This window comes from Zosterops lateralis, assembly GCF_965231275.1.
Source record: "Zosterops lateralis genome assembly, chromosome: 6".
Classification (NCBI taxonomy): domain Eukaryota; kingdom Metazoa; phylum Chordata; class Aves; order Passeriformes; family Zosteropidae; genus Zosterops; species Zosterops lateralis.
The window spans coordinates 32463675-32483759 of record NC_139761.1 but is presented as its reverse complement, the minus strand read 5'-3'; the positions used below and the strand labels follow the sequence as shown (position 1 = coordinate 32483759).

At 35.5% G+C, this 20085-nt stretch overlaps 1 protein-coding gene across 7 annotated transcripts in view; it reads left to right on the top strand.

Moving 5' to 3' along the window:
* The window catches only part of FSIP1 (fibrous sheath interacting protein 1), a gene marked incomplete at its 3' end in the record, with an annotated part of 67044 nt that overhangs the window by 36674 nt on the left and 10285 nt on the right, over positions 1 to 20085 (top strand). The gene's annotated exons all lie outside the window — the stretch shown is intronic.

The window sequence follows — 20085 nt, the reverse complement described above, 5'->3', positions numbered from 1 at the left end:
ATATTGTTCCTTAAATTGCATAGCTATAAGGAGTATAGCTAGCTGGAGGATTAATTTCAAGAGAAGTAGCTTAATCTTTTGTAGGAGAAATATATTTCTTAAAGAAAAAATAGAAGTAATAGATTTAAATGTTTCAATTGTTCATATTATTCATATTTTTTATTTCATGTGTTTGTTGCTGTTTGTAAGCATTCATTACATGTATGTGTACTTCCTATGATTGTACCCAGTGAAAGTACATGGGGCAATTAAAATTGCAACACATTGTTGAATGTATTTTGCTTATGTTGATGACAGCAGAAACTGGAGATGCTCAGAAACCTGAAAGATATAGCTTTATATATTATGAAATTTAAATACATTGTTCTTAAGACTTAAATATCAGCCATTTCTGAAAACAGCAATGAACCAAAATGTTGTTTCACTTCCATCAATGTAAGACAGATAAGCAGCACATTTATAATCCTCCTTTATGGGCTGGACATGTATCATTATTTTAAAAAGATGGTAATTTGTATTTAGCCAGAAAAATTCCTGACATTTCTTTCATTGATAACATTTTGTAATTATTTCCTAGTTATCAGCCTTCTTTCTGAGGAAAAGTATTGTAATAAGATGAAGATGTTAGAAATAATAAAAGTAAAGAACCTCAAGCCATTACTCAGTTTGAAGCAGATATGTCAGGATAAAATAGCAATTATCCTGTTTCTTTACTTGTGTGGACTTTGATTAATATGAACTATTTGACTACATTCCTCAGATTTGAAGATTTTAGCAAATCATTGTTATTTTTATAATAAATTAATTCTTAATTTTCTTCTTCAATAAAATAGTTGGGTTGACAGGTGAAGAAATATAACCAGTTTCTATCTTACTAACATTAAAAATACTTAATTGAACGTCAATTTTATGTTAACAGATACCCAATTTTAAATTTCAAGTCCTAAATAAAGACATTTGAGCACTTGTTTGTGGCAAATAGAAGCAAAAAAAAAAAAAAAAAAAAAAGACTGGGAAGTTGTGTTGTTGACCACTCTTCAGAAGTGCACCATATAAATATGCAATTCTTAAAGTTATTTTTTTAAATTTAGAAGGAAATCATCAAAAGTTACTTGAAATGTGGATAAGCACAAGAATCTTCACTCTCATTTTTTCTGTAACCCTCTGGTTGTTGAAATCACAGTGTTAATTTATTATGGACGCTAGTAACCTGAAAAAATCCACATCTAGGAAATAGAATTAACAGCTCCATTTTTTTTTTTTTTTCATGTTGGGAGACCTAATTTTTACAAACATCCAGAGTAGAAGTATAGGAGAGCAATATTTAAGTTGTGCCAGTTGTATGTCTAAAGTCAAACACTTCATGCCTCTGAAGTGAGATGTATACACTCTTTCAAAGGGGGAAATATGATTTTGGCCACTGGAGATTTTGTTGGTGTAATGAAAGCACAGAGCTCATGCTGAAGTAGTTGGAATTCAGTCTCCTAATTAGGTTTTATAAATCTCATTATACATGAGGTTAAAATACTTGGTTTCTTGACCTTTTTATTTGTGTAACTGATAATGAAAATTCTGATGGAACTGACTTAGTCATTTAGACCCCTATATACAGATCAGAACACGGGCACCTGCCTGTTTACCAGTTTGCCTCCTTTTTCTAATTTGACTTAACCTCTTTTGATTGCTTCCATAGATTTTAAGGTTTGGCTTTTTAGACTATTTCAAGGAAGTGAATTTATTTTACTATTTTAATTCTTCCTTTAAAAAATATTACTGTGTCCATAAATCGTGCTCAGTAAATTAATGTGCTTCAAGTGCAGAAAGAGGAGTACTTTGTAGGTTCCCTTAAATAAAGGACCAGACTTTTGGAGAGAATGCTGTCATAATGGAGGGAGAAAAAACTGCAAACAGTCCACCACATTTTCCCTTGACAAGTTCTGTGTGCCTGAGGACACACTCTTACTGAACATTTTAGAAGTCATTCTAGGTATGCAATGTCTATGAGAATGTTGTGGTGGGAATTCACCCAAGAAACAATGACCGTAAAGGAAGAAATATAACAAACATAGTTATACTAGTGACTCTGCTTATAAAATAGAACTTTATCCTGTTGAAAGCTTTGTAATACTAGCCAGAGTGAAAGGGAATATGAATACATCTCTGTCCACTTGTCATATTATTTCTTGTTCTATGTACAGAACACCAGTATCAAGAGGCTCAAAGCATTTATTTGGAAGAGAGGAACTGTTAAGGGAACATTCAGCATTTGTACTGTGAATTCTGAAATTTTGAGTTTTGCTGTTTGTTTTTCACATGAGTTGCCTTTTTAGTGCGGGGTGGTTTAATGTGTGTGTTTTTCCCCTGGGTGATTTCAGGTGGTAATGCAGCAGGGCAGTTGACAAGATGTTTGGAGGTGTGGCTGATTAATTGCTCTTAATAGAATTTTGGTGCAGATGAACTGTTTTGATTAAACAGGAAATTGTCTTTCTTCCTTGGTTCTTGTTTCTCAAGTTATGGTTGTGTTATATTCACCACATCAACTTTTGCCTTTTCTGGTATCATATTCTTTTCCTTTTCCTTTCTTTCCCTGTTTTCCCCGTAATAGAAATGGTCCCTTTTGAGTTGTTATCGAACCATTATGATCATTGCAACCCACTCATCCCTTCATTTTTTATAAAATCTTTTTATCATTATTGCTGTCTCATGCTTTGTGTTTTCTCCTTTAATTTATGTTGCTTCCTTCTTTGATCCCTGTGTGTTCCTTCTGTTTTGTGTCTCCTGCAATAAATTTCTGATTTTTAGTCACTGTAGAAACTACTCTTTGTTGAGAAAATAGAGGAGGGAGTAGAAGAATCTCTTTTAAGATCTTTTTCTCCTTTTGTTGAAGAGAAGAAGGTAGAATGGGAAATACTTTTCCCTGCTCTCCGTACCTTCTTAGAAGCACTTTTTCCCCTACTAGGGAAAATATGTAAAGCTTTTAAATTCAGGAAGCTTTTAGTTGCCATAAGTAAGACTGGATTCAAAACCAGGTGGCAGAGATGAATAGACAATGTCTCTTAACAGTGCTGTGTTGAATTCTACATCACAATACCTACCCTGTTGAGATTCTTTTCTTCATACTGAAATAAGAATGTAAGTAGTGCACAGTGGATCACTCAATAATGCTTTAAGAAATATTAAAAAAAAAAAGTAAACCTATTGTTTTCGTATCTTTGTCTCTTTCTTGTCTAAATTCAAACTGTTTTTAATCCTTCAACCCCTGTTGTTTCTTGCATTATTGCTCTCAAAGCACCACACATTGTTATTTCTGCCCAAGTTCCCTTCAATGAGAAAGCGTTGGTCCATTGTCCCTTCTAACCACATATTGTGGGGAAGTGTTGAGAGTGTGAACTACAGAGATATATTTTTGTATTTGGAATACCACTGTGATTATTAATATAGCTATATTTTTTCTTGTTCTCTTCAGTCTTTATTGCCATGAACATGTAATTGGGTACTGAATTTGGTATTTGTCCTGAATGCTTGCCTCTCTAGAATATGTGACTCAAGGGGAGGAAAATTCTTCTACTGTGACATCAATTAATGGCATTGTGTTGTATAGTAGACATGAATGGCAGAAATCCAGCCAGTCAGAGGAGGCATGTAACTTCAGGTTCTTTTGTTGTAATATTCAGAGTTGGTTTAAGCTGGATACAAAGCTTTGATTAGTGCATAAAATCCTGTCACTTTGAAAAACATACTTTAGCTACTGACTAAAGATGGAAGAGGATATGGATGATTTATTGAGATTTTACTTAGTCATGGGATTCACAACTTGGACAACAATTTCCGTGGAATAAGATGAAATTGGAAGCATTATTTACAGAGGTGTTTGTAAAGTACAGGTGTGTATAAAGTACAGTTCCTGTTCAAGTTTGAAGGTGATACCAGATAGGGGGAGGGCAGAGAGGGTGATGCAACTCTTAGCTCTCTACACTTGAGAGCAGAGCTGCTGTCCAGAGAAATTTCAGCAAGCTGGGGGAATGGGCCAACGGAAAGTTTATGAAATTCAGCAAGGGTAAAAGCAAAGCCCTTCACCTGGGAAAGAGGAACTGCCAACAACAGTTCTGGGTCCCTGCAGGCTGGGAAGCAGTTCCACTGAAAAGTACCTGGGCTTTCTGGTGTATGGGGAGGGTCTAGCTGCATGGGAGCCAGCAATGTGCCTTGGCAGCAGAGCAGGCCAACAGCATCTTGGACAATATTTACAGGAGCAGAGGCTCCACATGACTACTTAGTATTCTATTGTTTATTATTATGTATCCTAATGTCCTATCATGTTTTTGTATTTATAGACAATGAGCCCATTGTCTGCTACCATTTCTCTTACTGTCTGTTTTACAGATTTTCGCTTTTTCAACTTTGGGCATATTTCTTTTCTTTGTGAGGGCAAACTTGTACATATGTGAAATGCATTGCTTCATCTCAGCATCTTGACTGGAAGTAGGGAATTCTTCACATGAAATTATTGTCCTTCTCACAGGAATAATTCCTCTTATTCTAAAAATCTATATCTTAAATGAAGGGAAAATTATGTGTTTACATGATGTTAGTCCATTTTGAAAAGAAAAACCTTAATGTTTGGATGCTTAATAGCATGTCCATCTCTTAATAGAGTAGTTGCTGAGGAATGCTGCAAGGCTCTGTCAGTGCTTTTCATAAACATGAAAGACTGTACAGGTATTTAAAATCTGTAGTGAGCATTCTCCAATTATAATCAATTCCTATTTTATTTAAACTCAAATCAAGCTTGCTAGTTGGCAACTACTGTGTATCAGGCTGGAGCATTATGAAGGTGAAAACATATCAGTAAATGGGAGCGAGGTTATAGGACTGGCTTTCCTCATGTCACTGCATTTGTAGGTTTATCAACGTCTTTTAAATATAAAGATTCACCCCTTCCTTTCAATTTTTTAATACTGATAAGCCCTACTGACCTCTATCTTGCTTAGGCTTAATGCCTGGAACTTTTAAATCATTTTAACTGTCACTTATGACATTTAAGAAAAAATCCAAACCAGCCAGTAAACGTAACCCTTCACAGATGTTAGCAGGGTTATAGCACATTTGTTTTAATAAAGCACAGTAACAGCTTTGTTGGAGGAAATGAGGGAAAATATGTCTTCCAGAGAAAAATATGGAAAGAATTTAAAGATAAAAATATTTGGGCACATTAGGAGGTAAATTTAAAACCTATATGCTTAAAGTGCTGAGGGATCTCTCTAGCACAGTTATTAAAACCCCCGGTTTTAGATCTAATTCTTGATGAGGCTGATTGTGCTATAGAACTCCCATGTCTGTAGGACAGGAGGAAAGTAGGATTTTTTAATTCAGAAAGCCACCTGAGTTGTGAAATAGAAGTTAATCAGATCTCTCTTGTACAAATTCTGAGTGGAATCTGGTTCTGCTTTTGTAGCATGCAAGATTGATGCCTAACAAGGTTATGGAGCAAATCATGTTGAGTGTGATCACACAACACCTGCAGGACAACCAAGGGATCAGACCCCACCAGCGGCGGTTTAGGAAAGGCAGGTTCTGCCTGATCAACTTGATCTCCTTTTGTGACCAGGTGACCCCCCTGGTGGATGAGGGAAAGGCTGTGGATGTAGCCTATCTGACTTCAGTAAAGCCTTTGACACTGTCTCCCGTGGCCTTCTTCTGGAACCAAGTTTGCCCACAATAACCCATGCAGGCTGGGGGAAGAGTGGCTGGAAAGCTGCCCAGTGGAAAAGTGTCTGGGAAGGCTGGTCAAGAGCCGGCTGAACATAATCCAGCTGGAGGGCCAGTGGCATTCTGGCCTGTATCAAAAGTAGTGTAGCCAGCAGGACTAGGGGAATTCTCCCCCTTTACTCAGCACTGGTGAGGGCACACCTTGAGTGCTGTGTCTGGTTCTGGGCCTTTCAGGTCAGGAGGGACATTGAGGTGCTGGAGTGTGTCCAAGGAAGGGTAGCAAAGAGGTGGGGTACTGTAAATGGGGTATAGCCTTGTCCAAAGACAAGGCCAAAGAATCAGAAGAGAAAAGTATTGTATACATATCAAAAATTTAGAAGAATCTGGAGTTATTGAATGAATTAGTAAGGTCTGAAGGGAAAGTAAGATGGAGTCAAAATGAGCAGATCACCACAGAAGAGCAATAAATGTATGCAGAATTTTGTAAGCAGTTAACAAAGCAATCTAGGATTTGATGGTGTGACAAAATGTTTAATTACCCAGATATCCTTTGAGAAAGGTATAATAAGTAAGTTTAACAAGCATTCACTGGTGACGTTTTTCCTTTTAGTAATGTCATAGTGTTTTGGTTTTTCTTTTTTTAAAAGGAAAATGAAAGCAACTTGCTGGAAAGTTTCTATAGATGTAGTTTTAAATAGTGAGAAATCAGCTAGAAATGGCTAAGTGAAAGGCAACTTGATTGATGTGACAGTGAAATGATGGCACTCACAATGTTTAGTAAAGAAAACAAAATAGAAAGAGTGGATGTCAAGAAGCAGACTCTGAGAACTAATAGGACTAAACTTCTCAAGGGAATAAGGATTGAAGGGAAAGGTTTTTAAAAAACAACAAACCTCCCACCCCCGAAACATTCAAACTCATTTTAAAAGCAAAAGGTCAGAAGTGAAGGTAATCCAGTTGCAAAAGAAGGCTTGGAACTAATTTGTTGATTTCAAGTATATGAAAAAGGAAAATAATGTTGCATTTGTAAGGTAATATGGATAAATATAAAAGTCTCAGGTTAGAGAGAGAATTTCCTAAAGCCTCATAGGCTCTGAAATGAGCAAAGTATGTCAAAGGAAGAAACATTTTATGTTAAGAAATCCTTCTACTAAGAGGAAAAACCTGTTTTAAGTCATACTAGAGACAAGGGTCTTAATTTTTAAATTTGCTTTTTACATTACACTTTGCTAAAAAAAATTGGATACAAGTGCTAACCTTACTATGTCTAATATCAATGAACTAGCATCTCTATCCAGAGCAAAAAATCCCCCTAACAGTAAGATAGATTCTCTGCATAGACTGAGTGTTTTCAAATTATCTGGTTGATGGGCTTCATCTTAAATTACTGCAAGAAGAAATCTCAGAAATATTCTTAGTCAAAATTAAAAATGGCCACAGAAGTGAATACTGAGAGACTGCAAATGGGAAAAAAGTTCTTATTTTTAAAAATAAGGAAAAAATAACAAGGATGAAACAGCAAACATATTTGTCAAGAAAAGTAGTATCACAAAAAAGGACTTCTTCCTATGCCAGTATAGCAGAGGCCATTTAGATAGAAGCAGTAGATTGAAGGTGAGTTCAAATCAATTTACATGTGCAGGCTAGAAACATTAAATGTTCATTGTGGAAAAGTCAGTGAAACATGACTGTGACAGGATTTTTCTTTGGCTCAATTTTATTTTGAATTTTCTTATGACCTGGAAATTGAACAGTATGCTTATTAATTTTTTGGTAGCATGAAGTTGACAGATGTGTCAGTATCTTAAAAAAGTGAGTATTGTATAAAAATGGTCCAAAAATAGTTAGGATGCAGTTCATCAAGGTGCTGTGATTAGAAATAACAGCACAAATACAAAGGACAAAACCTGTTTAGGCAGAAGGTTTCTCAGGTATAGGACGGATCCTGAACTGCCTGAGTCATGTTGCAAAAACTGTGACCCATCATATTGTGATATATAAAAAGGATATATTTCTGTTCTGTGGAGGTTTGTTAGGTCTCAGTTAGAATACCATATTCTGTTGTGCAAACCTTAGTAAGAGATCCATGGACTGTTTGGTGAGAGAACATCAAATGATGTCTAGATGCTTAGATCACAGACCTAGAAAGTAACTACACCAGTATGGAAAGACTTGGGGAGAGTAGGAATGAATAGGAGAACTCTTGGGAGGATGTGGTGGAAGTGTGAGGAGGTCTTCAAGTATGCACTTCTGCAAAGTGCAATGAACAAAATGGTTTCTGTAGTGAAAAGACAAAAGAGAAATTATACTTTATTTGAAGAAAAGAAAAAAGCAGATTAGATATTAAGAAAACAATAAATAGCTTGATTTTTTAAGTAACCTATATCCATCAAGGGCATGAAAAGTGATTAGACAAAAGCTGAATTGGAAATGGTATGAGGATATTAATTAAATATTTCTAGAGGGCTTGGAATAGGAGATTTTTCAAAGTCTCTTCTAGATGATTTTTCATGTTGCTTTTCAAAATGTCTAATTTTCTATATAGGCAAGAGGAGATGTCACAGAATTTCATAAAAGAGCTAGATGCAGTGACAGACAGCAGTAATAGGGAAACTGCAGTCCTCAAAAGAATTGGTTATTGCAGGACCTAGAGTGGATATGTTGAATAAGACGTCATGGGGAGGATGCAGTTTCCTTAGATTATCAATACATCTGTACCTGTGAAATGCTGAATACAAACTATGTTTTATCTGAAGGCAGTCCAGTATCAGTCATCTGTGAAATGCCTGTGAAACATCCTCAGTTAGTAAAAAAGAGAATTGAGATAAGCATTCAGTCATGAAAAGAAGGTAGATGAACAGGGTACTGTGTAGTGTAATTTATTTTTTGTTGTATATTAACAGTGTATATAACATTGCCAAGTAAATGTTTTCTTTGATGTATTGTATATTTTATTCCATTTTAATTCTGTTTATTTGAAAGCAATAAGTATGGGTTTGATTCTTCAAGCAGTCATGAAACCTCAATAAAAGTTAAAAGTGCTCTGCATCTCAGGTTATGCAGTATTAACTTAACCTGAGACCTGGAACTGTTTTCATAATCTGAACACCTTATTGTTATAGAGTGAATCACTTAGGAAAATTTTAACTCTGGTACAGAAGAGTATTTCCCCTATCATTACATCCAATTAAATTCAATTGTTGGTCTGCTGAGGCACATCTAGTAAATTTCTCATTGTCAAAGAAAACTCATAGACTTAGTAATCAGCGAAGCAAGCTTCTCATTTTTTATACTAATATTTGAAAAAGGAGATAGGAAGAGAAGCAAAAGTGGCAATGAAGAAGTTGATTGAGTATTAGTTTTAATTATAATTTCATGAATAAAGTAATAGTTTTTAGCCAAGACTGACAGGTCTAAAATAATCTTTGAGCTCTCTGATTCATTTGAATTTTGTGATGGGATATAGCAAGCGTCAATTTTGTTTTATTGTGCAGATGTTGTATGTCTAGACTCTCATACTAAAAAACTCTGGGGTTTTTCCTAAATTGCGATCTGGGGCTTGTTCTTTGTGTTTGAATAAAGAAACACTGTGAACAGGAGGAGGTTGTGGCTCCTAAGTCACTTGCCTTTATGCTGTGGGAACAGACACGATATTTAGCACAAGTCCAGTAAGTGCTTGGGAAAGCAATTGCCCCTAAAACAATATGGGGAAAAAAAGTATATTTGAGAGTAGTGATCAACAAGACTGGCAGAGAGGACTCCTTGTCCCAAGAGGGTGGAGAGATAAAGCAGAAGTATGCAATTTCTGTAGGGGTTAATACAACATTAAAAATTTGAGTAGTGTTTCACCTTCTGCCCTCTCTCAGTTGACATGGGGAATATGACCGCGGTGGTGGTGCAAGTACTTTTAATGGAGCCGTCATTAGAATGGATTGCACATGCTCTTTGGAGATCAGGAGTAGATTCCATGATACCTGCCCTATGCTGGGTTCTCTGTTGCCGTGGTTTTCCTTCTAACAGCTGTTTTCAAGATAGTTTGTAGATGGTTTCACAAACAGCAGCCATCACATTGGTTGGCAAGCCATGCACAGCTTCAGACTCAGACACTTATTTTATATATTTGACAAAGAACAGTTGCGTGCTAAAAAGTTCTTGGTAAATGTTTGACTTGACAACAAATTCTAGTGTAAAACTCATGAATTTCATCCATTCTTTCATGTTTGGCTGGGTTTTTTTTGAATCTTTGTGTTGTTAGCCATTGTATGAAACCCAGCAACTGGCTGAAGATTTTAGCTTTTTTAGAACCGTCAAGTGAACAGTGACTTCAGCAAGCCAGAAGATGATGTTCATGAACAATGTGTTGTTAAACTGTTACGATGATTTACCAAGACTGTTAAAGGAAAATTAATTAACTCGATGTTAGAAGATGAAATGTGAGATAGCTTTCCTTGTACTTATTGATGGTGGCACATATTGTTTGAGTTTTCTAAGAAAGAGCGTTAAAATCTTGTGTTGGTTAAGAGTATTAAATTCCTGGAATTGTGTGAATGTTTTTCAGACACTCCTTTGTAAGTATTTCAGGGTTATTGAAGTTTAACTAGACTCAGAATGCAATTGGTGGAAACTAGCTCACAAATCATGCTTCATAAGCATTATTTTCATATCTTTTCCTTCAGAAAAAAAAAAAAAAAAGAGATGGGTACAAACTAAAATACAAAATCTTCCTTTAAACATAAGGGGGAAAAAACCCAAACCATTGAGAGTGATTGAACACTAGTACAGGTGACTAAGAGGTTGTGGAGTCTTCATCCCCAAAGAGATGTAACTGGACTTAGCCTGACCAATCTACTGTAGTTGATTCTGCTTTAAGCAGAGTATTTGGACTAGGCAATCTCCAGAGGTCCCTTCTGATCTCAATTATGCTATGATCCTGTGATTCTATATTTGATAAAATGAGTTTGTGTCTTTGAAAAAATCTGACTAAGTATTTGATACATACTCATACTAGCTTCTTTCAACCAAATTATTTTTCTATTTCTTTTTTATTATTTTATTGGATATACTGTATTTGTTGGCTGTTTCGTACTAAACAAAACCAGACAAAACCAGTAATTTTAATGTTTATGAAGGAAGGAGGAAATACATTAAAAGCATAAATATGAAGTTTTTGGTTACCATATGTATGAATACTATGCTTCACATGTTATAACTACAAATTAGTGGTAGTAGCCCTTGACTTTTGGCAAGGCTGGGGTAAGATACATGTCTGAAAATTTAAGAGTGGAATTTTGTGCTAGAGGATATAGATGAACTCTCAAGGTCTTGTGATTTACAGGAAGAAAATCCTCTGAAGCAGGGAAATACAAACAAATATTTAATACTGCTTTACAAGAATTTCTCTTATATTTAGATGCCAAGGAGAGTGATGAGCAGGAGAATTAAACTACAGTGGACCACCCTGAAGTGGTTTTGAAGCACCTTGTCCCTGAGAAACCCTTTGAACAAGTGAAAATTAAAAAATGGGTTTTTTGAATCCTTTTGCCCTTTACCTCCTGTAGGCTGTGAGTTCCGTGGTACTATTAAAAGAAACATCAGATAATCTCACATCTGGATATTGTCTGTGGCTTTACTCAAACTCCTTGTAGTTCTATAACAAGAACACTGAAATATGCAGGTGCAAAGAGCCTATCAGTATGCCCTGGCTTTACCTTGTGATATTTTCTGTTGTCTGAAATGTTAATATGCTTGAAATGTAATGTTCTCATCAGGTAGTGCTGTAGAATATCCAACCTAATCTCCTTCAGAAAGCTACCTTTGGCACTCATCTTTAGCCATGGTTTTAGTATGTTTAGTAATGCTGTAATTTTAATTACAGTCCCGTACTTTTATAGTACCAGACGTGGTGTGCAATAGGTGCTGTGTAGATAGTTGGCAATGGTAGGATATATAGCAGTTAGGATTAAATAGCGATAAAGGAGTCACTGAACTGCACTAATAAATCAGGCGTGATTACAGTCTATGTCAATGCATAGGCAGAGATTAGAAGATGTCTGCTGATGAATAGACCAGAGACTTTCTGCTTATGTTATTTTTCTTTGTGTGAGGTAAGTGAAGAGAAAATGGTAGTATAAAGAGTATGGTCCTAAATTTCATGAAATATGTAATGAAGGCAGTAATGATTGAGGAAGTTGAATTAAACATTCCTTCAGTTTTGTGAGGTATGTCACCTCTTGTTTTTAGTTCTGTTCATCAATGTTTTCCTCTTTTCAATATTTTATAGTAATCTTACTGTTACATGGTCGTCAATAAATTACTTTGCTTTACTATTCAAATAATATAAAATTTAATCACTTGAGATATCATGCTGTGCCTAATTTCAGATGAAATATAGAATGCACTTTTGTCTTCATTGTTGAACTTTTTTTTTGTGCTTACTTTTCTCAAATTCTATTTTTTTTTGCTGTAATCTCAGTTTTGTGATCGCTTGAATGAACAAAACCACAGCATTGTTCTAAAAGGTTTGTAGGTCTGATTTCTCATTTTTAGTGTGTACAATATTGCATAGTTTTCCCATATTAGTATTTTTTACATCACATATTTTATTCAAGGAATTCAGAGTTCTCCAGTCAAGCTTTTGACTGAACTGTTTTGTCCCTTTAATAGTAATTTTTTTTCAAATAGATTAAAGTGAGATACAGTGTCTGAACAGAAAAAAAATATATAGTAAAACCAGGAATCTAAATTGGATTGTAAGCAAAATTTATCCTTTTATGGGTACAGTATCTTTTGTCTTTATTTCCTTCATGATAGAAACTGTATATAGAACTTCTTGTAGCAATTGAAGTTTAGCAGGTTAAACTCTTCTGGTTTACTTTGGAGAAGCTTCAGAATATCCATAGGTGTTTCTTAAATTTAGTATGATGTTCACTTTTGTATTAGGATGAGGGATTGAATAAGATGTATAAATAGTTCCTTGACTACACAACTGTTCTTGTCTCAAGATCTGTTGGCACCTTTCCTGCAGTGCTCTAACTTCAGACAGGCATGTCTTTATACTGTACTTCACACTGTATTTATACTTTACACTATAGTTGTGACCAGACATAAACACCAGGAGCGTGGCAAGGCTTTCATTCCTCCTCTTTGTCACACTATTCCCCTTTTTGCATGGGCAATACAGTACTTGCCCCTCACAGTTGTCCAAAAGCCAGAAGATTCCTTCCTGGTAAAACTCTCAACCAAGTACTGCTCATCTGTTATAAAGAGGCCTCATTTAGAGAAGGAAAGCTATTCTTCTACTTCTTATCTCATTATATTTGTTTTTATCACCAAATATCCACCACTTCTTGTTTGTTTTCTTTTTTTCCCAGAGTAGCCTTTTAAAGATTTCAGCATGATCTTTTTTCCTGTGTCATGAAAAGGATAAATCTTAAATTTCTCATTATAGAAATTATTAGAATTTTTTAGTGAGTCTTGTTAAAAATATTTCTGAATATTTTTAAAAGATTGATTTTTTTTCCATATGGTTTGTTTCATGAGCATATGGGTCTGGTTTGTGGTTTTGGAAGCTGCAGTGATCCAGATTTTTTTTTTTTTTTTGCATGTCCTAGAGTCAGATATTGGGATTTTACAAAACTCTTTAATTACATACTGCAGAGTAGGAATTTGCATTCTACACATTCACTTCACTTACTAATTTATTCTTCATACTTTATTATTTTGCACCGGTTTCATTTGCAGCCTTTTCCTGAGCCCATCCCGATATTTCTAGTTTTGCGAGTAAGCCAGTAAATGATTTAATTAACTCATTAGGGTGCATAGTGGGTATGTGCATATATGCATACACCCTTACCCCATTCCATGTACAGAGGTATAAATTGAGAGAGAGAGAGAGAGAGAGAGACACAGACTCAAATAATTAATTCCTTTTCATTACTGAGCCTTTCTTTTTTATTTTTTCAACAAGATGTGAATTTCCATCCTAGGAACATCGTGAAAGACAGGTAGGTACAGTGGCTTAGCACATTCTGCCCTCCCACCTTGGGCAAGTCAGTTAAAGCTGTGTTGAGTGAATGTATGTTAATTCCTGGGCTTTCTCTGCAGTTCAGGGTGAGGATTATGTGGGTTTAGGATAATATTCAGAGCAGCCAGTTTACTGAGCTGGGAACAGCCTAAGGCTAACTTATGAGGAAAAAAACCAAACTCAGAACCTAAATGTCTGTGGACTCACCCTTTCTGGAGTCTGGGGTTTTTTTTATGTGGACTCCAGTCAGGTGCCTTTGTCTTCTTAAGATCTAAAACCTAGAGGAATTTTGTAAAGCTAGGCACTTTTAAAACATTTTTGTTTCAAACAAGGAAGAGCTCTTCTAATTACTCAATATATCTTGTGGTTCAAACATTCACTTGGCAATGGGGGAGCTCAATCTAGTTCTTTGTAAGTACATTGTTTCGAATGAAAAGTGTGGTCTTCTAAGAGAAACCTCTCCATCGTCAACAGAATGCTGTAGAATAGATTTGGTGCATTACTGTTCATGACTATTGATGAAACTGCTCTGTCATGAGAAGAAAGCCAAGCCAAAGAGAGCGTGCCTAAAAAGGTGCAAGGTGTTGTGATACAGTGCTTAGCACTTCCAGCTCTGAGTAGGGAAACTGAAGTGCCTTAATCCTCTTTCCCAAGAATGACTTGAGGATAAAATACAGAAGTAACTATGCCATATGCCTCGCCTTGTTATTTTCTCCATATTCCATTTTATGGCTTTTCACTATGGAGCCTGACAGCCTATAACTCCCAGTAGCCAATATTAAACTGGCTCACATAATGCTGCAAATGATTCACCCATGTAAGGAATATTCTTTCAATAATACATAAAATAAAACATAGACTGTGTCAAATGCATCAAGTGCATTTAAGTAATTCCTGTATGAAGTGGTGCTTAGTACAGTAAGGGGATACATATGTGAATAGATTCCATAAGGCAAGAACAAGCTGATGGTGTCTCCTGCCAGGCAGACCAGTGAGGTCCACAACAATTCATTCTTAAAATTCCAGAAAGAATGAATTTCTGATGTCTCTGGAAAGGATAAAATATCACTGTGTGGCTCAGATTGCTTATGTGTCTTTCTTAATTAAAACTCATTCATTTTAGGAATTAAATATAACTCTCAAATTGTGCCAGCCAGGCTGGTATACATACATCTAGTCACATTGTAAAGACTATACTAATACATATCATCATCTTTCCAGATTGTAGCTGTATCCAACCTTGACATTTACATACGTTTTTATGCCTGAAACAACAGGTTTGATGTTTATGTATGTTTTTATTTTTACCATTAGCATAAAAAAATCAAATATATGGAACTTCCATTTCTTCCAATTTCCTTTTATTGTGTCTTATGCAGCATAATAGTGCTGGAAACTGCAGCTGCTCTGTGTGTTTTCAGAGATGTATCTCTTTCTATGGACATATGTTATATTTGTCTTAGTCTGATATATAAACTGTTTTTCAATCTGGTCCTTGGTACATTTAATTTGAATAATTTGCCCATCTATCCTGGAAGTCTTTTAAAAGTTTGAGAATTTAAGAAGCCTAAAGGAAAAGTATGTTAACCTAAGCAGAGAGTGTCCTTGATTAAAGAAGTTATGATTTTTAAATATTTGTCATTCATGCTAAGCTCCTTTGTTTTGTTTCAAAAAATATGATCAGTTCTTTTCTCAATGTTTTTCAAAATAAACTCTCTATTTGAATTAACCTAATGAAAAAGTAGGTTTTTCCTAACTGCCTGGAAGAAGCGCAGAAAACACTTGACTCTGTCACTGCCTAGTGATTCAGTAGCTGTGATTCCACTTAACTGAGTGTAGTATAGTGTCCTCTAAAACCAACAATGTCATCATTAATTCATCAGAAACACAGCTGTGAACTTTGGTTGTTCTTTTTTAGCAAAGCAACTGGGCAAAAACATTCCAATGTGCAGTAAAGAAAGTTCCAAGCAACTGGGGTGCACAGTTCTTTGTGTTTAAGCCATTGACCTTGTAATGTGATCACACAGACTTTTTGTAAATTAATCTTTCAGATCTTATGAGTGACATGTGAACTTTGACTTTATGGGCAAAAGGCAGACTCCAGCTTCAGCAGAGTCACCTGTATCCCAAATGCATGATAAATTTACATAACTTTCTTTTGAAAAACATGAGCCTTTTGGTGTTTTCATGTCTTCTACTAGGGGAAATATTATACTTTTTTTTTTTCCTTTTTGTGCTGTGGTGTACATCATAGAGTATATATGGGATTGTCACAAGTGTCATTTAAAATATATTTTAGCTATTCCTATTGTAATTATGCATTTCAAACTGCAAAATATTAACTCTTCTCTGAGTTACATGCAGCTGTATCGTGTTACATCTTTTGCAATTTGTTTGTTGTTTCTAGAATTGTTTTAATTTCTCTAAAAGCAAAATTTCTTAGAATCAATATTTATTCAGCTGTTTTGAATTGCAATTTACATATGAACACATTCTGCAGAAAATGTTTGAAAAATTAAAACACTAAAATATTCTCCTATCATCAGCACATTATTTTTTAAGCCATGAATCTTTTTCCTATGAAGCCTTCTGTATGAGTGTAATTATTTTTTGTCCCTGATGCAGGAAAGCTGGTATGCTTATGCTTATGTTGTTTGGGCTATCTGATTTCCCATACCGCTGTCACTTGACTTGTGGCAAGATCCTTGATGATGAGGAAGAAATACAGGAACCTGCCCAGTGTGATTTTGTTGAATGCTGTTGTCACTTCTAGTTACAGACATGCTGCCATCTCTTATCTATCAGGCATGGATTTACCAGGAAAAGTGAGTGGAGACAAGGAAAAGTGTACTACAGCGAGGTGTTGTGCACCTTTTGGTTTCCATTGTCAAATCAACTTACTGGCTCTCTAGGGTTTCTTGCTTTTTATCTGTATGCAGATACCTGTGCTTCTGATTACATGAACCAGGATAATTACAATAAGGAACTGCAACACTTGGAATGCATGCACTTTTACAGTTATGCTTCCCACGGGACATGAGGAAAAGAACAACTGAAGATGCTGAAAGTGGTTTTTATTGCTAAGACCTAGGGAATTGAAAACTATTACAAAGTTAGTGGCAGTAAGTAGCTGAGGTTTTCCCTCATTACCTCAGAAGAAAAATAGAGGTTTTCTCTCTCACCTGTTCTTAAAATGCTAATGCTGTTTCTAATTTGGCAAAGACATAAAATACATGGGTTTTGGTTATAATAATATATGAAATTTTTCATGGTAGCAGGAATGTAGACATTAGTACTGTCTCACATTTACTTTGTTAGACAAGCTTGGGAAAAAGGTGTGTTTTAATAAATAATAAAAACTGAAGTTTACTTTAACAACTAGACTTTCTGTGCAGTGCCTTTTGTAGTTATAAAAAAGAAATAATGTTATAATTTTGCTTTTTTATGTGTCTTCATAAAAACAGCTGCCAAACATCAAATGGTAACAGTAGATTAGCATTTGAATTATCTCAATCTCAATGCTTTTAATGTTATTGTTATGTGGTAAATGAGAATTTTCTGGTGATATATATTTGAATGTTTCAAGCTTGAACTCCTGTTCTTGTACTTACTGAAAGTTTTGTGCCCCTCCCCCTACCCAAAATCAAGAACAGGTGCAGGAAAGCTTGAAACTCCAAATAAAATGTTTTGCCTGGGGCAATATTGTTCATCACATTCTTCCTAGAGGCTTTTGGGTTTTACTTTTGAATGGAAATACAAGAGCCAGATGCAGTTACCTTATTTCAAAATACCCTTCCATTCTTGAGGAAGGAAAAAGCTTCATATCATTCTCTTTCTTTTTAAAAGATGGTCTTTCAGCACTCCATAAAATATATGCCCACATTGAAAAGCAGAGCTACAACCTGGTGTTCCCTGTAGAAACTTCGCACTTGCCTTGTGGCAACAGGCCCCACCAAACAGAACTGGTAAAGAATTTTCTTTCTATGGCCTCTCACAAGCAGAGACAGAGATGTGGCACAACTATCCATATCCTTATCCATTTATCTATACCTATGTACAGGAATCTTTCCCTTAAAGACAATGACAGTTTCATAGATTTTAGATAGGATCTTCCTTTATGGGTGTAATTATCCATGGCATGAATTTAAAAGTACAGAAACATTTCAGAAGCAGTCAATGGGAACTTGATTTTTTCCTTTTTTTTAAAGAGACTTCATAGTCCTGAGACTGTGAGGTAGGATTCCATATTTGCAATTCACACAGCTACAAAGATTGACAGCTTCTCTTTTTTTATTCCCATAAGTTGTGTCATATTTGGTACTGTTAATGCTCTAGATTTTAGCAGTGCCATAATTGCACCAGCATCTTTGCTCCTTATAAAAAAGAGACAAACCCAAGCCTTTCTTTAAAACTGTTACAATTAGAAGACCAAAACAAGACAAAATTATAATATCAACTGTACTAGACCTGATATTTTTGGAGAGGTATGCTGTCTCTCAGTGTTTGGATTCTTGCATTTGCCAAAACATGGCAATACTGTATATGTTATTATATTAAGCTTGTGGGAGCAAGACAATTAAATCATTAAACCACTGTGATACATTATTATTTCAAGCTCATAATAGATTTGCAATTCTATATTTCAACATATTTCTTCACAACAAATTTCTGAAAAGTACCATATTTTACTGCTTTTTCTGTGACTTGCCGTATTTCTTTTCTAGTATTGATTTCTACTTCTTCCCATTTATTCTCTTTTGGTTGAGTAGCCTTTTAAATGTGTTGTCAGAAAGGCTTCAATTTTAAAACAGTAATTAGTAAGCACAATTCTAAATGTTCATCTCTAAATTTTAGCTGGGTTGAATTACAGTTCCGGGTGCTGGTGTCTGCTGCCTGGGAGGACCTTGGGAACTACAGCTGACATTAGCACTTGGATGAGGCTCTTGACTTAGGTGGTGTGAATGTGAAACAAGGAGAGGATGTCAAAAACTCTGTAAGAAAATCACATTCATAAAAGAGACTTTGATCTACCTTAACTTGGATAACCAAGATTGTACCCTACCTATATTACTTCACTGGAGAACACAGTGGGTTTCTGTATCTTCTTATTCTACTTGCAGCAGACCTCCTTCATATAATATTTCTGCTATCAGAAGAGAATATTTACACCTTCAAAATATGTACTGCAAGTCAGGCTTACCATATACATTATTATGGTATATAGAAAAAGTCAATATTTAGAGGTGCCTGTTGCTATCGATACACCAGACTAAGCAGTCAAGAGTCACTTTAAAAGATATCTCTAGAGAGTATCCGAAAATCAAGTCTGAAGCTTCTGTCTGTAGTTGCTTTAGATGAATCTTTATGGTCTGCTGCTCCTTGGGCGAGTCCTTTCCATATTTAGTAAGACTAAAGTACTCTTAATTGCATAGGTCACCTAGATCACATGTTTGTGGCTTCTCTGTTTTCATAGAATTATAGGATACGATGGCTGGGGTTGGAAGGGATTTGAACCTGCCATGGCTGGGGACACCTTCCACTAGACCAGGTTGCTCGGAGCCACATCTAACCTGGCCTTGAGCACTTCTGTTCTTGAACATTTTCTGTTCCTCCAGTAGTTTATAGATCAGTAGGCATTCTTAAAATCTCTGAGTATTTCATTGCAGTTTTAAAAATGATGTATGCGAGGGTGATCCCATTATGCTACACTATTTTTTGGAAAAAATATTAAGCCAATATGATGACGAAGGGAAAAAAAAGGTTTTGTAACAGAAAACAGCTGCAACCACATCAAGACATTTTTGTCTACTCTACTGGCTTTGCTGAAAATTAAAGCCACAACTTAATATTCAAGGAAGAGATTTCTATGGAATGAAATTTGTTAAATGCTTAATAACAAACAGTTAAAAACACAAAATGGGATGTTTGGGAAACTGCTTTTGAATGCTAAATAGTTTAGATTGCCGAAGTTCTGCCTCTTCCGTAGAGGCTAGAAAATGAGAGTCTTATCCTGAGTAATGGATTGTAAATACCAGTTCAGGTATTTGTGTCTTATGTTTTCACACACCATTAGTGTGTTTAGTTTAAACCAGCTTGCTTCTAATATAAGAACTCTTGAAACTGTATGAAATCAAGTGCTCTAAAAACAGGGAGCTATCCATACACATTATTGGCCTCTCCAAAAACATGCTCATTGAGTTGTGAGCATGTGTCTGGTCTACTCCCTTTAATATTTTCTGTCCTTACATTCTGAACTCATCCTTCTGAGCAGCCATACAGAGGAAAGATTTTTTCTTTTGCATTCATGAAGCTCTTTCTCTTAACACAGTGTTTGTAAAACAAACATCCACTAGAAG